Below are 15,174 nucleotides of genomic sequence, written 5' to 3' on the forward strand. Positions count from 1 at the left end.
AATGGGGCAGAAATGATATCTGAAGACACAACAGCTAAAATTTTCAAAACTGATGAGCTATCAAGGCACAGAATTAAATGGCCACATATTTAAGTTACTCAAGCAGGATAAAGATAATGAAAATCATATTTAGAAATATATCATAGTAAAGATGCTAAAAATAATCAACAAGGAGAAAGTCATAAAAGGAATTCAGACACATTAAAACTGATATATATGGAAGACAGATTCAAAAGGAGGGAAGTAATAATTGCTAACCTAAAATTCCATACTCACTGAAAATATCATTCCAAAATGATGAGAAAAGAACAATAGGGAAACAGGAGAAGAGTGATGTTATAGTAGTGAACCTGGAAAATACTACTCTAGCCAGATGATCAAGGTTAATATCAACAGTGATAAGTCATTTTACCTCTGTGCTCTTTTTCCCTAAAACCATCACCCTAATGGGTGATCTAATTATGAGGAAAATATCAGACAAATCTCAAATGAGGGACAGGCTACAAACAGTTCATCAATACTGTTCAAAATTGCCAATGCCATTAAAAAACAAAGAAAAGGATCCAGGTACAAAAAAAAAAAAAAAAAACAACTAAGAACATGAAAACAAAAAAAAAGCATCTGATAATGTTGACTTTAATAATAATAATAATAATAATAATAATAATAATATTGGTTCATTAATTGCAACAAATGTGTTATACTAATATTAAGATGCTAATTAATAGTGGAAAATGGATATAAGGTATGTGGGTATTTTCTTACTACCTCAACAGCTGTTTTGTAAATCTTAAGGTCTTCTGATTTTTTTAATTAATGAAAAGAAAAAAAAAATAATGACAAAATAAACATGTTAATACTAACAAGTTGGGAGAAGTAGTCACCAACAGATCCCACATTAATGGAGATGCAGTTAAGGACAGCAAATGAAAAATTAAATATATGGGCAAATCCAAATGAGTATTGATTATTCAGAATGATGATAATAATAATAATTATGTCTTCTGGGATTTAAAACATATATGCTATTAAAATATACAATGATAATAATGCAAGGGGGAGTGGTATATGTGGTTAAAGTATCCTCAGGGCTTGCTTTGTCTATGAAGTCAAAAAAACATTAATAAATTTAATATGTGTTAGGCAAGGATGCATACTATAATTTCTGTCTTAACCACTAAAAGAATAGTAAGAAAAATATAGCCAATAATCTCATAGAAGGGAGGAATGAAACATTCAAAATATACTTAACTTAAAATAAGGCAATAAGGGGGAAGTAGGGAACATAATATATATGGGACAAATACAAAATAAAAACAACTAGTTAAAAGGTTTACTTAAACTTAAATACATCAATAATTTCACTAAATATAAATGGAATAAATACTCTAAGAAAAATACACATATTACCAAATTTGATTAAAAACTATATGCTACTTACAAGAGATGTACCTAAAATATAAGGACACAGAAAGACTGAAAGTTAAAGGACAGAATAAATAAAAAATTAAAAAATATATTATTTATGCCTCCATTAGACAAATAGATCTGGTATACTTCTAGTAAAACAGAAAAAAATAGAATAGACTTTAATGTAATACACATGACTTATGATAAAGAGAGATACTATATTTTGATGAAACATTCCATTAAGAAAATATAATAATTTTAATTAGTATGCACCTGAGAACATAGCATCAAAATATATGAAACAAAAATTGATATAACTAAAAGGAAAAAAATAGAAACCAAGTTAGATTTATTCCAGGGATGCAAGGCTGGATTAACTTTCAAAAACAAATCATTGCAATTCAACACATGAAAAAAATCAAGAAAAAAATAAGATCATCTCAAATGAAGTACATAAGGCATTTGATAAATTCAGAAACCATACAGGATTTTAAAAAATAACTCACAGCAATCTAATAATAAAAAGGAACATCTTTATTCTAACAAAAGACTTACAGAGAATTTACAGGAAACATAATACTTTAAGGTAAAATGCTAAAGGTTTTTTTTTTTTTCCTGAGATCAGGACTAAGACAAGAATGTCCCCCATCACCACTTATATTCAGCACTGTACTCAAGATATTCACTAGAGCAAGAGGTCAAGGAGGAAGGAAAAAAAACTAAAAGTTTAAGGACTGGAAAGGAAGAAATAAACCTCTCAGTATTTCCAGATGACAGAATTGTATTATATATAAAATATAAAGGAATCAGAATTGTATTATATATAAAATATAAAGGAATCTAAAAGTAAACTATGATAATAATTAGCACCATGACAAGATACAATATCCATATACAGAGATCAGTTGTATTTCTATATAGAATCAACAGATAAGAATATAGATCTTTTAAGGTACCATTTATAATAGCAACAAAAAAGTCAAATATCTATGAATAAATCTAATAAAAAATACATTCTATGCAGAAAAACTATGAGGCATTACTGGTAGAAATTAAAGACTAAAATATATGGGAAAATACACCAAGGTCATAGAATGGGAGATTCAATGTTTCAAAGATTGCTCTACCTACAGATTTATTACAATTCCAATTAAACTTCAATTATTTGGGTGGAAATTAGCAACATAATTCTAACATTTAAATGAAAATACAAAGAGCCAAGAATGGCCAAGGCAATCTTGAAATAGAAAAACAGTGTTAAAGCACTTATACTACCAGATAATCAGTATTTATTATGAAGCCACAATAATTAAAACAGTGTGGTATTGATACAAAGAGATCAATGGAATATAATATGAAGTCCAGATACAGACCAACAAATATGTGGATACTTGATTAATGACAAATGAGACACTAAACAGCAGTGGGAAAATGAAGCGTTGGATCACGTAGCTATCCATAGGGAAACAGTGAAACTTAACTCTTGATACACACCATATGCAAAAATAATTTCAAGATAGATTACAGATGAACATGTGAAAGATGAAACAATAAAACTTCCAAAAAAATAACATAAGGTAATATCTTCAAGACTTTGGAATAGGGGAAGACTTCTAACCTGAAGGAAAATATAATAGATGTGAGTTTATTAAAATTAGTAACTTCAGCACAGGGTAATGTATGGAACTGTTGAATTACTATATTGTACACCTGAAACTAATATAACACTGTATGTTAGCTAACTGGAATTACAATAGTAGCTTAAATAAAAAAATAACTTCTGTTTAAAAGAGGCATTAAGAAAGTGAATATGCAATCTGCCAAATGGCCTTTGCAACATATATCCATAATAAAAATTATCATCAACATAAGGTTGAATGAAATAACCCATATTCAAAAGTGTAAAAACTAAAACAACAAAAGGGAAGGCGGTGCATGGGTGGCTCAGTCGGATAAGCACCTGACTTTGGCTCAGGTCATGATCTCACAGTTCATGGGTTTGAGCCCCGTGTCAGGCTCTATGCTGACAGCCTGGAGCCTGGAACCTGTCTCCCTCTCTCTCTCTCTGCCCCTCCCCTGCTCATGCCCCATCTCTCTCTCAAGAGTAAATAAACATTTTTAAATTTTTTTCAAAAAGTGTAAAAACTGTATGATTCAAATTTTATAAAATTCAAAATAGGAAAATCTAATCTATTAAGTTAAAAATCAGTATTGCAGTTACCTTTCAGGAGGTGAGTGGAAATAATGAATATAAGAAGTAAAGGAAGTTTCAGGGGGCTTGTAATGTTATTGTTATTAACCTGTGTCACATTTATAACAGGTGTTTTCACTTTGCTTATTTGCTGTCAGTTTTCTTATTTGGGTCAGAGAGTCATTTCATATCATATTGGTCCTTCTAATAGCTTCTTGGATGACTCAGTCTCCTCACTACCATGGTCATCTTTCTATTACAAGCTTGATATGAAGACCAGCACAAAGCTTAGCATTAAGAATGACTGACCTTTAATTAATATGAGAGACAGAGTAACAGAGCAAATAAGAAAAAAAAAGGTAGGGATCTATGAAGGACAAAATGCATCCCTCAATACAAAACTATTTGGCAACACAGGTAAACAGCATAGGAAGCCAAAACTCAGAACACTCATTACCCATTGCATAATATTTGCTCACCTATCACACAGGGTCACATACAAAAGAAGTGAGAAGGGTATATATAAGAACATTTTCCAGGTTTTTAAAAATATATTTTAAGACTTGTTTCCTTACACACACAAACACCCACTAACATATATTCACCACTTACACCATCCCTGCTCCTAATATCCCCCTCTTCACAATCCCAATATTAGTGTCTCTGTTTCCTCACTGATAGAACAGTTAAAACAGTCAAGGTCATGAACTTTTATTTAAAACCAAAGACAAGCAGGAAAGATACAGGCAGGAAGTAACCTAGTCCAATAAAAGACTTTGTTCATAAAAACATCAGCTTAAGGTACAGAGTCTCAGACCTATCCCCTAGGGGGGTTACATTTTAAAAGTATCATAGGTGATTCAGCTGCAGGTGGTTCATGGGGAAAAACACTGATCTCACTCAACACTTTGTATCTCTCCTTACAATTATTATATTATCATGCCATATACATTAACTCTGGGCCTATTTTTTAAAATTATATTCAAGGTAGAAAAAAATCTATAATATTTACCAGGTGTCATAATAATTGCCTATTTCCTGAAAACTTGCACTTGGATTTGACTTTTTTTGCAACAGAATGCCATTGTAATATGCACTAAGGGAACCAGCTATTTAAAGGAACCCCATGGTGAATCCTTCCGTAAAGTGAAAGATTATCCCTTTATTTATTTGTTACATAAATCCAGATTTTCATAACTGAGTTCACCTGCTGGGAAGAAATGTTTTCCCCATTGTCTAGGTTCTCTTCACTAGCCTTCTGTTCAATATGTGACCTTCTCACAATTCTGTAATTTACACCGGAACTATTTAGAGAAGCAAACAAGTAAAGTTATATGTTAAGTAAAGTGACTAGATTGAAGGGCTGCCAGAAGCCAGCAGTACAAAAGATAAAAGGCGCTCAAACCTCTGTATGGAAGGAAAATGAAGTAAAAAGGAGGGCATTAAAACCAAGAGGAAAATTCTGTAACAGTGAGAACTATGAAGAGATATGAGACTCAAGAGCCCTAGGCTTGAGATGTTTTATAGGTCAGAAAAGGGCTATATTTGGAGGCTACTTCAAGTCCATTGTACCAAAGTTATTGGTATGTCTACTGTTTTCTCTGTGTCCTGTGATAGCCTCAGACATACAGTAAAATAGATGTGTTAAACTCAATGAAAATAGATTTTAAAGGTGGTATCAAAACTAATGACTGGGGTGAAGGTACCTGGGTGGCTCAGTCGGTTGAGCAGTCGACTCTTGCTTTTGGCTCAGGTCATGATCTTGCCTTCATGAGACTGAGCCCCACGCGGTCAGTATGGAGCCTGCTTGGAATTCTTTCTCTCCTCCTCTCTCTCTGCACCTCTCCTGCTCATTATCTTTCTCTGTCAAAATAAATAAACATTTTTTTTTAATTAAACCGAACTAGTAGGGACTGAATAGACACTATATGACTCAGGCCACAGCCCCCTTCCCCCAAAGTAGCCCTGATGATTAAGTCATTGCAGCAAAGGCAAGATGGGATTTTTTGAATCATACAGTTTATGTATTAGATCAAACAAAAAGTCAACACTCTGGCAAGGAAGATCCAAATGTCTATCATAAAACCTGTAGCATTGGTGTATAAGCACAATAATTGACATGACACAGACAAAATTCCAAGGATAATGTGTAGCACATAGTTCCCTTCCTCTTTTTCCCTACCGATCTCAAGTTATTTTCAACAAAACACTTTTTTAACATTAAATACTATGGTGGGTCATGGTCTACTTTGGCACAAATTCAATTCAGCAAATTACTTCTGCACACCTAACATCTGCCCAGTACTTTGGAGGACACAAAGGTAAATCAAACACAAGTCCTACCTTAAAGCAGAAAATAATGTAAACATGAAATAAGACGTGCACAAATGATCTCAATTTGAAGAACAAGCCAAAATGCCGTAAGATTCTATTAAATCCCAGGAAACCCATTATTATTTTTAATTACTCACAATAGTTAATATGAAGAAAAGTGTATAATTAATAGAATTTTAGCTTTCTTAAATGATAGTAGCATATCAATTTAATCCATCTGAGAGACGGCTGGAGTCCTGTCTCACATTGTCAACTACTCAAGGTCAGGTGAGTACATGAAACAAGGAAAGATTCTAGAATGGCATCAAATAGTAAAATCATCCTAAACTCAAATGCTGAATTGTTGAGAATTCACAGCTGGAGAAAAATAAAGGTAGGAAACTAATAATTGATCTTCTCAAGTTAGTTCTATTTTTAATTGTCCCTTTGACAAGTTTTGCTCTCCCATGCAAACACAAAATAGCAGGACTCCAAAGTCTGTCACAAACAAAAATGGTTTATCTTCCCAAACATGCCATCATGCCCTACATTCCATTCTACCAAGAATTTAGCCTCTGTTGAGTTATCCAAAGGATCTAGTTGTCCTTCTTTATGTCAGCCTTAGGGATATGCCATGACCTCTAAACATCCTTAATTGCCTTGAATAATTTTTCAATAAATAATATAGATCCAGCATCCTCAACATTCTCTACCTTGTTTGTGGAACAAATTTATAAATCTTCAACTCATCTTATCCTTGGGGGTTAATAAACTTCAACTATTAAGCAGTGGCTCTCAAATTTTAGGGATGGAAACTTTTTTTACCCCAACTGGTTAAGAAGTCAAATATAGAAAAGAGACCAAAGTGAAACTAAAATATTTGAAGCAGGGTTGTGGATGTACAAAGCCCTGCTGCCTGAGCCTCCATCTTTTCCCTAGTCCCTTAGTGGCTCCTGGGGGAGGCTCACAGAACCCGTAGGAAAAAAGTATCCTTTTAACTATTATTATATCAGAGTGAAAATGTTATTTTAATACCTAGATAGAATCCCTAGGAAAAGAAGTAACATTTTTAACAAGTATATAGCTGGTCAGTGGGGTATAAAGACGAGACCAGGAGGGCCTGCACTGGAAAGAAAAGTTTAAAAATACAGAAAGTTTAAATTTGTCTGCATAAGATCTGAATAAGAGTTTGTGGGGGGCAGGGAGAGGAAAAAGGATTTCCGTGATACTGTGAAATTTCTCCAAACACAAAAGTTTACATTGGTGAGTATTTGTTCTGGAAATCAAAGAAATGTGATTGAGCTCCCAATTCTTGATTGTCATCGGACAAAAAGAGAAGGGAAGTAGAGGGAGAAAGAGACAAGTAAGAATGAGAACTCAGTGAAAGCAAAAACTCAGGATCCGAAGTGATAAAATGTGAGTCCCTTTTAATTTAAAGAAAACAAAATGGGGGGCACCTGGGTAGCTCAGTCAGTTAAGCGTCTGACTTTGGCTCAGACCATGTTCTCGTGGTTCACGAGTTCGAGCCCCGCATAGTGCTCTATGGTGACAGATCAGAGCCTGGAGCCTGCTTCGGATTCTGTGTTTCCCTCTCTCTCTGCCCGTCTCCTACTAGTTCGTTCTCTCTCTCTCTCTCTCTCTCTCTCTCTCTCTCTCTCTCTCAAAAAATAAATAATTAAAAAAAACATTTAAAATATTAAAAAAGAAGAAAAAAAAATGGGAGGGCAATGAGCTTCCAAAAGAATGTGGGATAGTGTCCTGATATAATTTTATCTGAATTTCAAAGACCACAATATAGATTTAGGTCCAAAAACCTATTTGGCACATGAGGGGACTGTGACATTTCTCTGTGCCTAAGTTTAGAATGAAAAATAACTGAAAATATCAGTCTTTTTCCCCTAATTCTCCTTCTAAGTCCTCAGCCTTTTCAGAGAGAGAAAGACAAAGACAGAGAGACTGGATGTGGGGACTTTAACACTCACAGGAAAAAAAGCAAAGAAAAGGGATAGGTGGTTGAAATAGAAACAAGAGTAGAGAAGAGAAAAAGGTGGTGATTTAAAAAAAAAAACAGAAAAATAAGACATATGGCATAAAGTAAGCTAAGCAGGAGACCAGGAAAAGATGGGGAAAACATAGTGAGGGTAAATTTTCTCTCCAAGTCAGGAACCCTCTTCCAAAATTCAGAACTCAAATATTCAGTGTGGATCACACATGCATGCACTTGCTCATGTGCCCTAGTTGTTTTTTATCTCCAAAAGCAGACTATCATTTTGAGAATAGAGTTCTATGGAAATTTCTTCTATTTCTCATAGTTCCTACAAATCTTACTCCAGTGCCTTATACAAATGATGCTCAATAAATGCTGGTTAAATGAAAAATATCACTCCTTGGTTCCCCCTGTCTATGTGTCCAGGTGCAATTCCTTCTCCCCTTTCACCTGCCAGGAGTATTGAACTACCTATAAGTCCCTTAACACATGCTATTCCAGATCTTCATGACTTTGCACATTCTAGGCTTGCCTCTCAGAAATGTCTTTTCCCATTTAGTCTACCTGCTACATTCCTAACTCCTCATTTCCTTTACTTTATCATCCAATACATTATCTGTCTATATGTTTTCTTTACCAAATGAACTGTGACTTCTAGGAAAATCAGTCTTATGTCTTTCTCAGCCAGCATGGTATTCCCAACATTTCATTCTTTCATTCAACAAATAATTGTTAATTATCAGTGTATATCTTCCTAGCCAATCTGTGACCTCCTTGAGAACAATGACTGTATTAACACTTCTAGATCACTAGACCACAGCACATACTAGGTGCTAAGAATATGTTATTAAATTGATTTAGCACAGGAAATGTAAAACACTGCCAACCTGTGACTATAACATAAAAGAGCATCAAGTACAAAGATTTTGGAACAGCCTTTAAGCAAAGATACTATTCCTCCTGGAGCTTTCATCTAGTCTCAGAAAAAGATTATTTTCTGTTTCTGCATCTTAGCATTAAAAAGTTTTTGTATTATTATTCATTAAAAAATCAAGTTAGTGAACTGGTTACAAGAAAAGACATTAGAATTAGACAAATCTGGGTCCATATTCTGACATGCTTGTGTGAACTTGCATACGTCACCTGATCTTTCCGAGTTTCAATTTTATCATAGTTATTGCTTAAAGGTAGCCCTTTAAATAACCACCCTCACTTCTCCCAAAGTTCTTCCCTAGTCAGGGGCCAAGATTGAAAAACTGCTTGCAAATTGACAGGAATATTTCTTTAAGCTTGCACATTCCTTGGGACATTGTGATCAGTGTCACCAGGCTGACCTCTGCATTTAGTGCAAAAGATCCCACAGGCCACATGGCAAATGAGGCAGTTAATTATATGGAGTTTGGCTGCGGTGAAGAAGCAACTTCTCTTCTCCATGAAAAAAAAAATCTTGCTGGATGTTGAATATATTTGTTTTGCAAAATGTCTACTGATAAAAAAAATGGCCTTTAAAAAATCAGAAGCTAGGCTGAGAGTGAACAAAAATGGTGCTAAAATTACGAGCCAGACGAACTGTATACAGATAGCCCGGCAAATAGTGGGTAGATGGCGGGAGGCATTAGCAGCCTGGAGTAACTTAGAAGCTGGCAAGCAAAGAAAGCTAATTGGAAAATTGCCAATTAGCCAATTGGAAAAGGGCCATTTCAAGAATTCACTCTGCTGGCATGAAGCCACAAAACATGTTATCAACCTCATTTTTTTTGTTCCTTCTGATTCCATTCAGTGGGATGCTAGAGGTAAGCACAGACTTTAGGGTCCACGTTAGGGGTTGGCAAATTTTATCCGTAAAGGACCAGATTGGAAATATTTCATGCTTTGCAGACCATATGGTCTCTGTCACAACTGTTCAACTTTGCTATTATAGCACAAAAAGAGCCACAGACAATAGGGAATGAATGGTTGTGGCTGTATTCCAATAAAGCTTTATTTATAAAAACAGCCTGCAGGCTACATTTAGCCCATAGGCCATAGTTTGACCACCTCTGCTCTAGAAATATTAACCTATGGGTGCCAAGAAAAGAAGCACAGAAAGAGTATTTCTGGAAAATACAAACAACATGTGCAGAGCTAAGATCATGAGGTTATGGCCACTGGATAGCTATGTGACCTAGAGTAAACTGCATAATCTGTTTATGACTGTTTCTTTATGAAATAAGATGTTTGGAATAAATGATCTCTACTATCCTTTCCATTGCCAAAATTGTATAACCTTCCTGTTACAGTAGTGATTGTCAAACATTTTTCAGTCCTCAGTTGAATATTTTGCTTAATAAATTCTTATATAGAATCCATAAATGCATAGTAGATAAAAGTGGAGTTAGTCTATTTGAAGCTGTAGAAGGAAACATGAAGTCCTTACTTTCCTATTACCAATCCAAATTACTGACCATTCCTAAACTCTTGATTCTAATCCATAGTTTAAAAAAAACATAGTATTGGAATTCTTAGCCTCTGCATTCACACAACACAAAGGACCAAATTGGCCAGGAGGAGGACACACTTTCACTCTTTGCAGGTGACATGATACTCTATATGGAGAACCCAAAGGATTCCACAAAAAAAAATCCTAGAATTGATTCATGAATTCAGCAAAGGTGCAGGATATAAAATCAACACACAGAAATTGGTTGCATTCCTATAAACCAACAATGAAACAACAGAAAGAGAAATCAAGGAATCAATTCCATTTACAGTTGCACCAAAACCCATAAAATACCTAGGAATAAATCTAACCACAGGGGTGAAAACTCTATACATTGAAAACTACAGAAAGCTTAGGAAAGAAATTGAAGAAGACTCAAAAAATGGAAAAAGATTCCATGCTCCTGGATAGGAAGAAGAAATATTGTTAAAATGTTGATACTACCCAAAGCAATCTACATACTCAATGCAATCCCTATCAAAATAATACCATCATTCTTCACAGAGCTTCACAAATAATCGTAAAATTAGTGTGGAACCTGAAAAGACCCCAAATAGCCAAAGCAATCTTAAAAAAGAAAACCAAAGCAGGAGGCATCACAATCCCAGACTTAAAGCTATACTACAAAGCTGTAATCATCAAGACAGTATGGTACTGGCACAAGAACAGACACTCAGATCAATGAACAGAATAGAGAACCCAGAAATGGACCCACAAGTGTATAACCAACTAATCTTTGACAAAGCAGGAAAGAATATCCAGTGGAATAAAGACAGTCTCTTCAGCAAGTGGTGCTGGGCAAACTGGACAGCAACATGCAGAAGAATGAACCTGGACCACTTTCTTACACCATACACAAAAATAAACTCAAAATGGATGAAAGACCTAAATGTAAAACAGGAAGCCATTCAAATCCTCGAGCAGAAAACAGGCAAAAATCTCTGATCTTGGCTGCAGCAACTTCTTACTCAACACGTCTCTGGAGGTAAGGGAAACAAAAGCAAAAATGAACTACTGGGGCCTCATCAAAATAAAAACCTTCTGCACAGCAAAGGAAACAATCAGCAAAACTAAAAGGCAACTGACAGAATGGGAGAAGATATTTGCAAACAGCATATCAGATAAAGGTTAGCATCCAAAATCTATAAAGAACTTATCAAACTCAACACCCAAAAAACAAATAATCCAGTGAAGATATGGGCAAAGGACATGAATAGACACTTCTAAAGAAGACATCCATGTGGCCCACTGACACATGAAAAAACGCTCAACATCACTCATCATCAGGGAAATACAAATCAAAACCACAATGAGATATCACCTGACACCTGTCAGAATGGCTAACATCAACAACTCAGGCAACAACAGATGTTGGTGAGGATGCGGAGAAAGAAGATCTCTTTTGCACTGTTTGTGGGAATGCAAACTGGTGCAGCCACTCTCACCATGGACGTTCCTCAAGCCTAAATGTCCATCAACTGATGAATGGATAAAGAAATTGTGGTTTATATACACAATGGAATATTACGTGGCAATGAGAAAAAATGAAATATGGCCTTTTGTAGCAACGTGGATGGAACTGGAGAGTGTGATGCTAAGTGAAATAAGCCATACAGAGAAAGACAGATACCATATGGTTTCACTCTTATGTGGATCCTGAGAAACTTAACAGGAACCCATGGGGGAGGGGAAGGAAAAAAAAAAGAGGTTAGAATGGGAGAGAGCCAAAGCATAAGAGACTGTTAAAAACTGAGAACAAACTGAGGGTTGATGGGGGATGGGAGGGAGGAGAGGGTGGGTGATGGGTATTGAGGAGGGCACCTTTTGGGATGAGCACTGGGTGTTGTATGGAAACCAATTTGTCAATAAATTTCATTAAAAAAAAAAGTAAAAATAGAACTACCCTATGATCCAGCAATTGCACTACTAGGTATTTATCCAAGGGATATAGCTATGCTGTTTCAAAGGGACACATGCACCCCCATGTTTATACAAGCACTATCGACAATAGCCAAAGTATGGAAAGAGCCCAAATGTCCACTAATGGATGAATGGATAAAGAAGATGTGGTATATATATACAATGGAGGATTACTCGGCAATCAAAAAGAATGTAATCTTGCCATTTGCAACTACGTGGATGGAAATGGAGGGTATTATGCTAAGTGAAATTAGTCAGAGAAAGACAAATATCATATGACATCACTCATATGAGGACTTGAAGGGACAAAACAGATGAACATAAGGGAAGGGAAACAAAACTAATATAAAAACAGAGAGGGGGACAAACCATAAGAGACTCATAAATATGGAGAACAAACAGAGGGTTACTGGAGGGGGTGTGGGAGGGGGGATGGGCTAAATGGGTAAGGGGCACTAAGGAATCTGCTCCTGAAATCATTGTTGCACTATACACTAACTAATTTGAATGTAAATTAAAAAAAATAAAATTAAAAAAATAACAAAATAAAAATAAAAGAAAGAAAAAAATCCTCTACCATGATAAAGGTTTTAATGATGAATAATAGCTTCATTATAAAAATATCTCATGTCCTAATTCTTCAGAATTTATGAATCTCTTTCACATACATTTTCCCCCAAATAAAACGTTTACAAGCTAGTCTATCTTCACTTTAAGGAAGATGTTTAACCCAAAGGAATAACTATGGACATGTCAGGAAACATGGCAAAGGAAAGAAGAGTTTATTTCAACAAGAATGCATGGATATATCATGGCTCATTTTCTCTGTAGATCTTAAAAGTAGAAGAGACTGGTAACATTGTCTCCAATATTTGAGCTACTTTGGCAACATTAGTTGTAATTTTGAATGAATATGACACTTACATGATTAAGTAATCATCATGTTGCCTTGCCCTGAATAACTTTTAACACAGGTATGTCATGCATTTCTACAATCTGCAACCAATACGTTGCAAGTTGAGCTTTCCTGTTGCACCAAGAATGGCTTGTGGTCTGTCCACTACCTATATTACTATGTCTAAGCTTGTCTCTTTGTGTATAAAACAGAAACAAAAAAAGGGGGGTAAGAACGGAGGAAAGGAGGGAGGGAAGTAGAGAGAAAGGGAGAGGGAGAGATTTTCTTTGCTGAGAAAATGGAGGAAGTGGGGGGAGTTCATTCAAGAAAGAGCTAAATCAACTGCTTCTGCAAAATCATTGGAGATAAATGCAGCAAAATCAGATCTAAACTGGGATTTTAGAAACCTATTATCTCATCTGTTATTCTGAAAACCCTCAAAAAGCCAATAATATCATGGCTAGCTGGGCATCTAGAGGGCAATTTTATTCAAGCCAGCTGTTTTTTCCTAACAGCACCTGCAAAATTAGACTAAATTAACTAAAAGACTATTTCAAATTATTAGCACTGCCTGCAGGGACTCAAGCAGTGTTGTAGGATGGTTTCAGTGACCAAAATAAAGGAAGAACATGATCACAGCATCTCACTTCAATTAATTTCACCATTCATAATGGTCACTAAAAACCAAGTGAAAGCTTTCATGCTTTGGTGATTATTTCCATCCTTTCTGAGATCATACATTCAGAAGCAGATAATACCACACCATACTAGGTGTGTAATGAATGTAAAGAAAGCAGAATATATATGTTGAGTTTGAGGACTGAATTGAAACCAATTTTAAAAAAAGGAATTTATTGTAATAGTATCATAAAATGAAAGGAACAAAGAACTTGGATCAAAAGAGGAACTGAGTTAGTTCCAGGGATCAAGATAAGAGAAGCTAACCAACAACAGTTTTTCAGGGTGGGCCAATGGATGCCATCAGAGTTCTTTTAAATAGACAACTTATGTCATGTCAATCATATGTGAAATAAAATTCTATGCAAACACAGCTTTAAGCGCTTGCCATCAAACCTGACAATCACTTTTAAACCATTTTAGTATAGATATTAATCACTAGAACACCCTCTGGAATGGATTTTCTGCCTCCTACCATGTATTAATGGGGACAAGAATGTACCAGTACAGAGAGAGAGAGAGAGAGAGAGAGAGAGAGAGAGAGAGAGAGAAATTTAGCTAAGTTTTCAAACTCACCACTTGGCAAGAGTAAGCCAGGACATCTTAACAATTGCACCAGCATTGCACATGGAGGTAGAAAGTCCCACTCCCCTAATGGAAATTGAGAGCTATTTTTCAAAGAGTTGGAAATGTAAATATAAATGTGAATATAAAGTAAAAATATGCACATAAAAAGACACATAAAAAACCAAACTACTAAGAACCACTTTAGTGACAAGGAATTTGTGGTCTCTGGAAGTAGTTTCATGTAAGGCTCTGATTCTTACAAATTTTTCCTTCTTATGTACTGAGTTGTATCTTTGTAGCTTTCACCCATTGGCCATATTTCTATCTTTGTGCTTATCCAGAAAGAAATCTTTCTTTTTCATCTGAGTCCTTCAGATATTTAAATCATTTTTTCCTTTTCCTTTTCTCTAGCTCCTTTCTTCTCTGGGCTTCCTTTAGTCATTGCTAAGAGTCTTTAGAAATTGTTCTCATTGCCTATGATTTGCCTTTCTAGATATTTGCATCATTCAGGTTTCAGCTGAAATGACATTTTCTCATAGAGAATGCTGTTTGTTTTTTCAAGTATAATTAATATATAGTGTTATATTAGTTTCATGTGTACAGTATAATGACTCAACAATTCTGTACATTACTCAGTGCTCATCAAGTATACTCTTTATCCCCTTTATCTATTTCACCCATCTACCCACCCACCTCCCCTCTGGCAACCATCAGTTTGTTCTCTTATTTAAGAG

Source organism: Prionailurus viverrinus, chromosome X (assembly GCF_022837055.1).
Source record: "Prionailurus viverrinus isolate Anna chromosome X, UM_Priviv_1.0, whole genome shotgun sequence".
Lineage (NCBI taxonomy): Eukaryota > Metazoa > Chordata > Mammalia > Carnivora > Felidae > Prionailurus > Prionailurus viverrinus.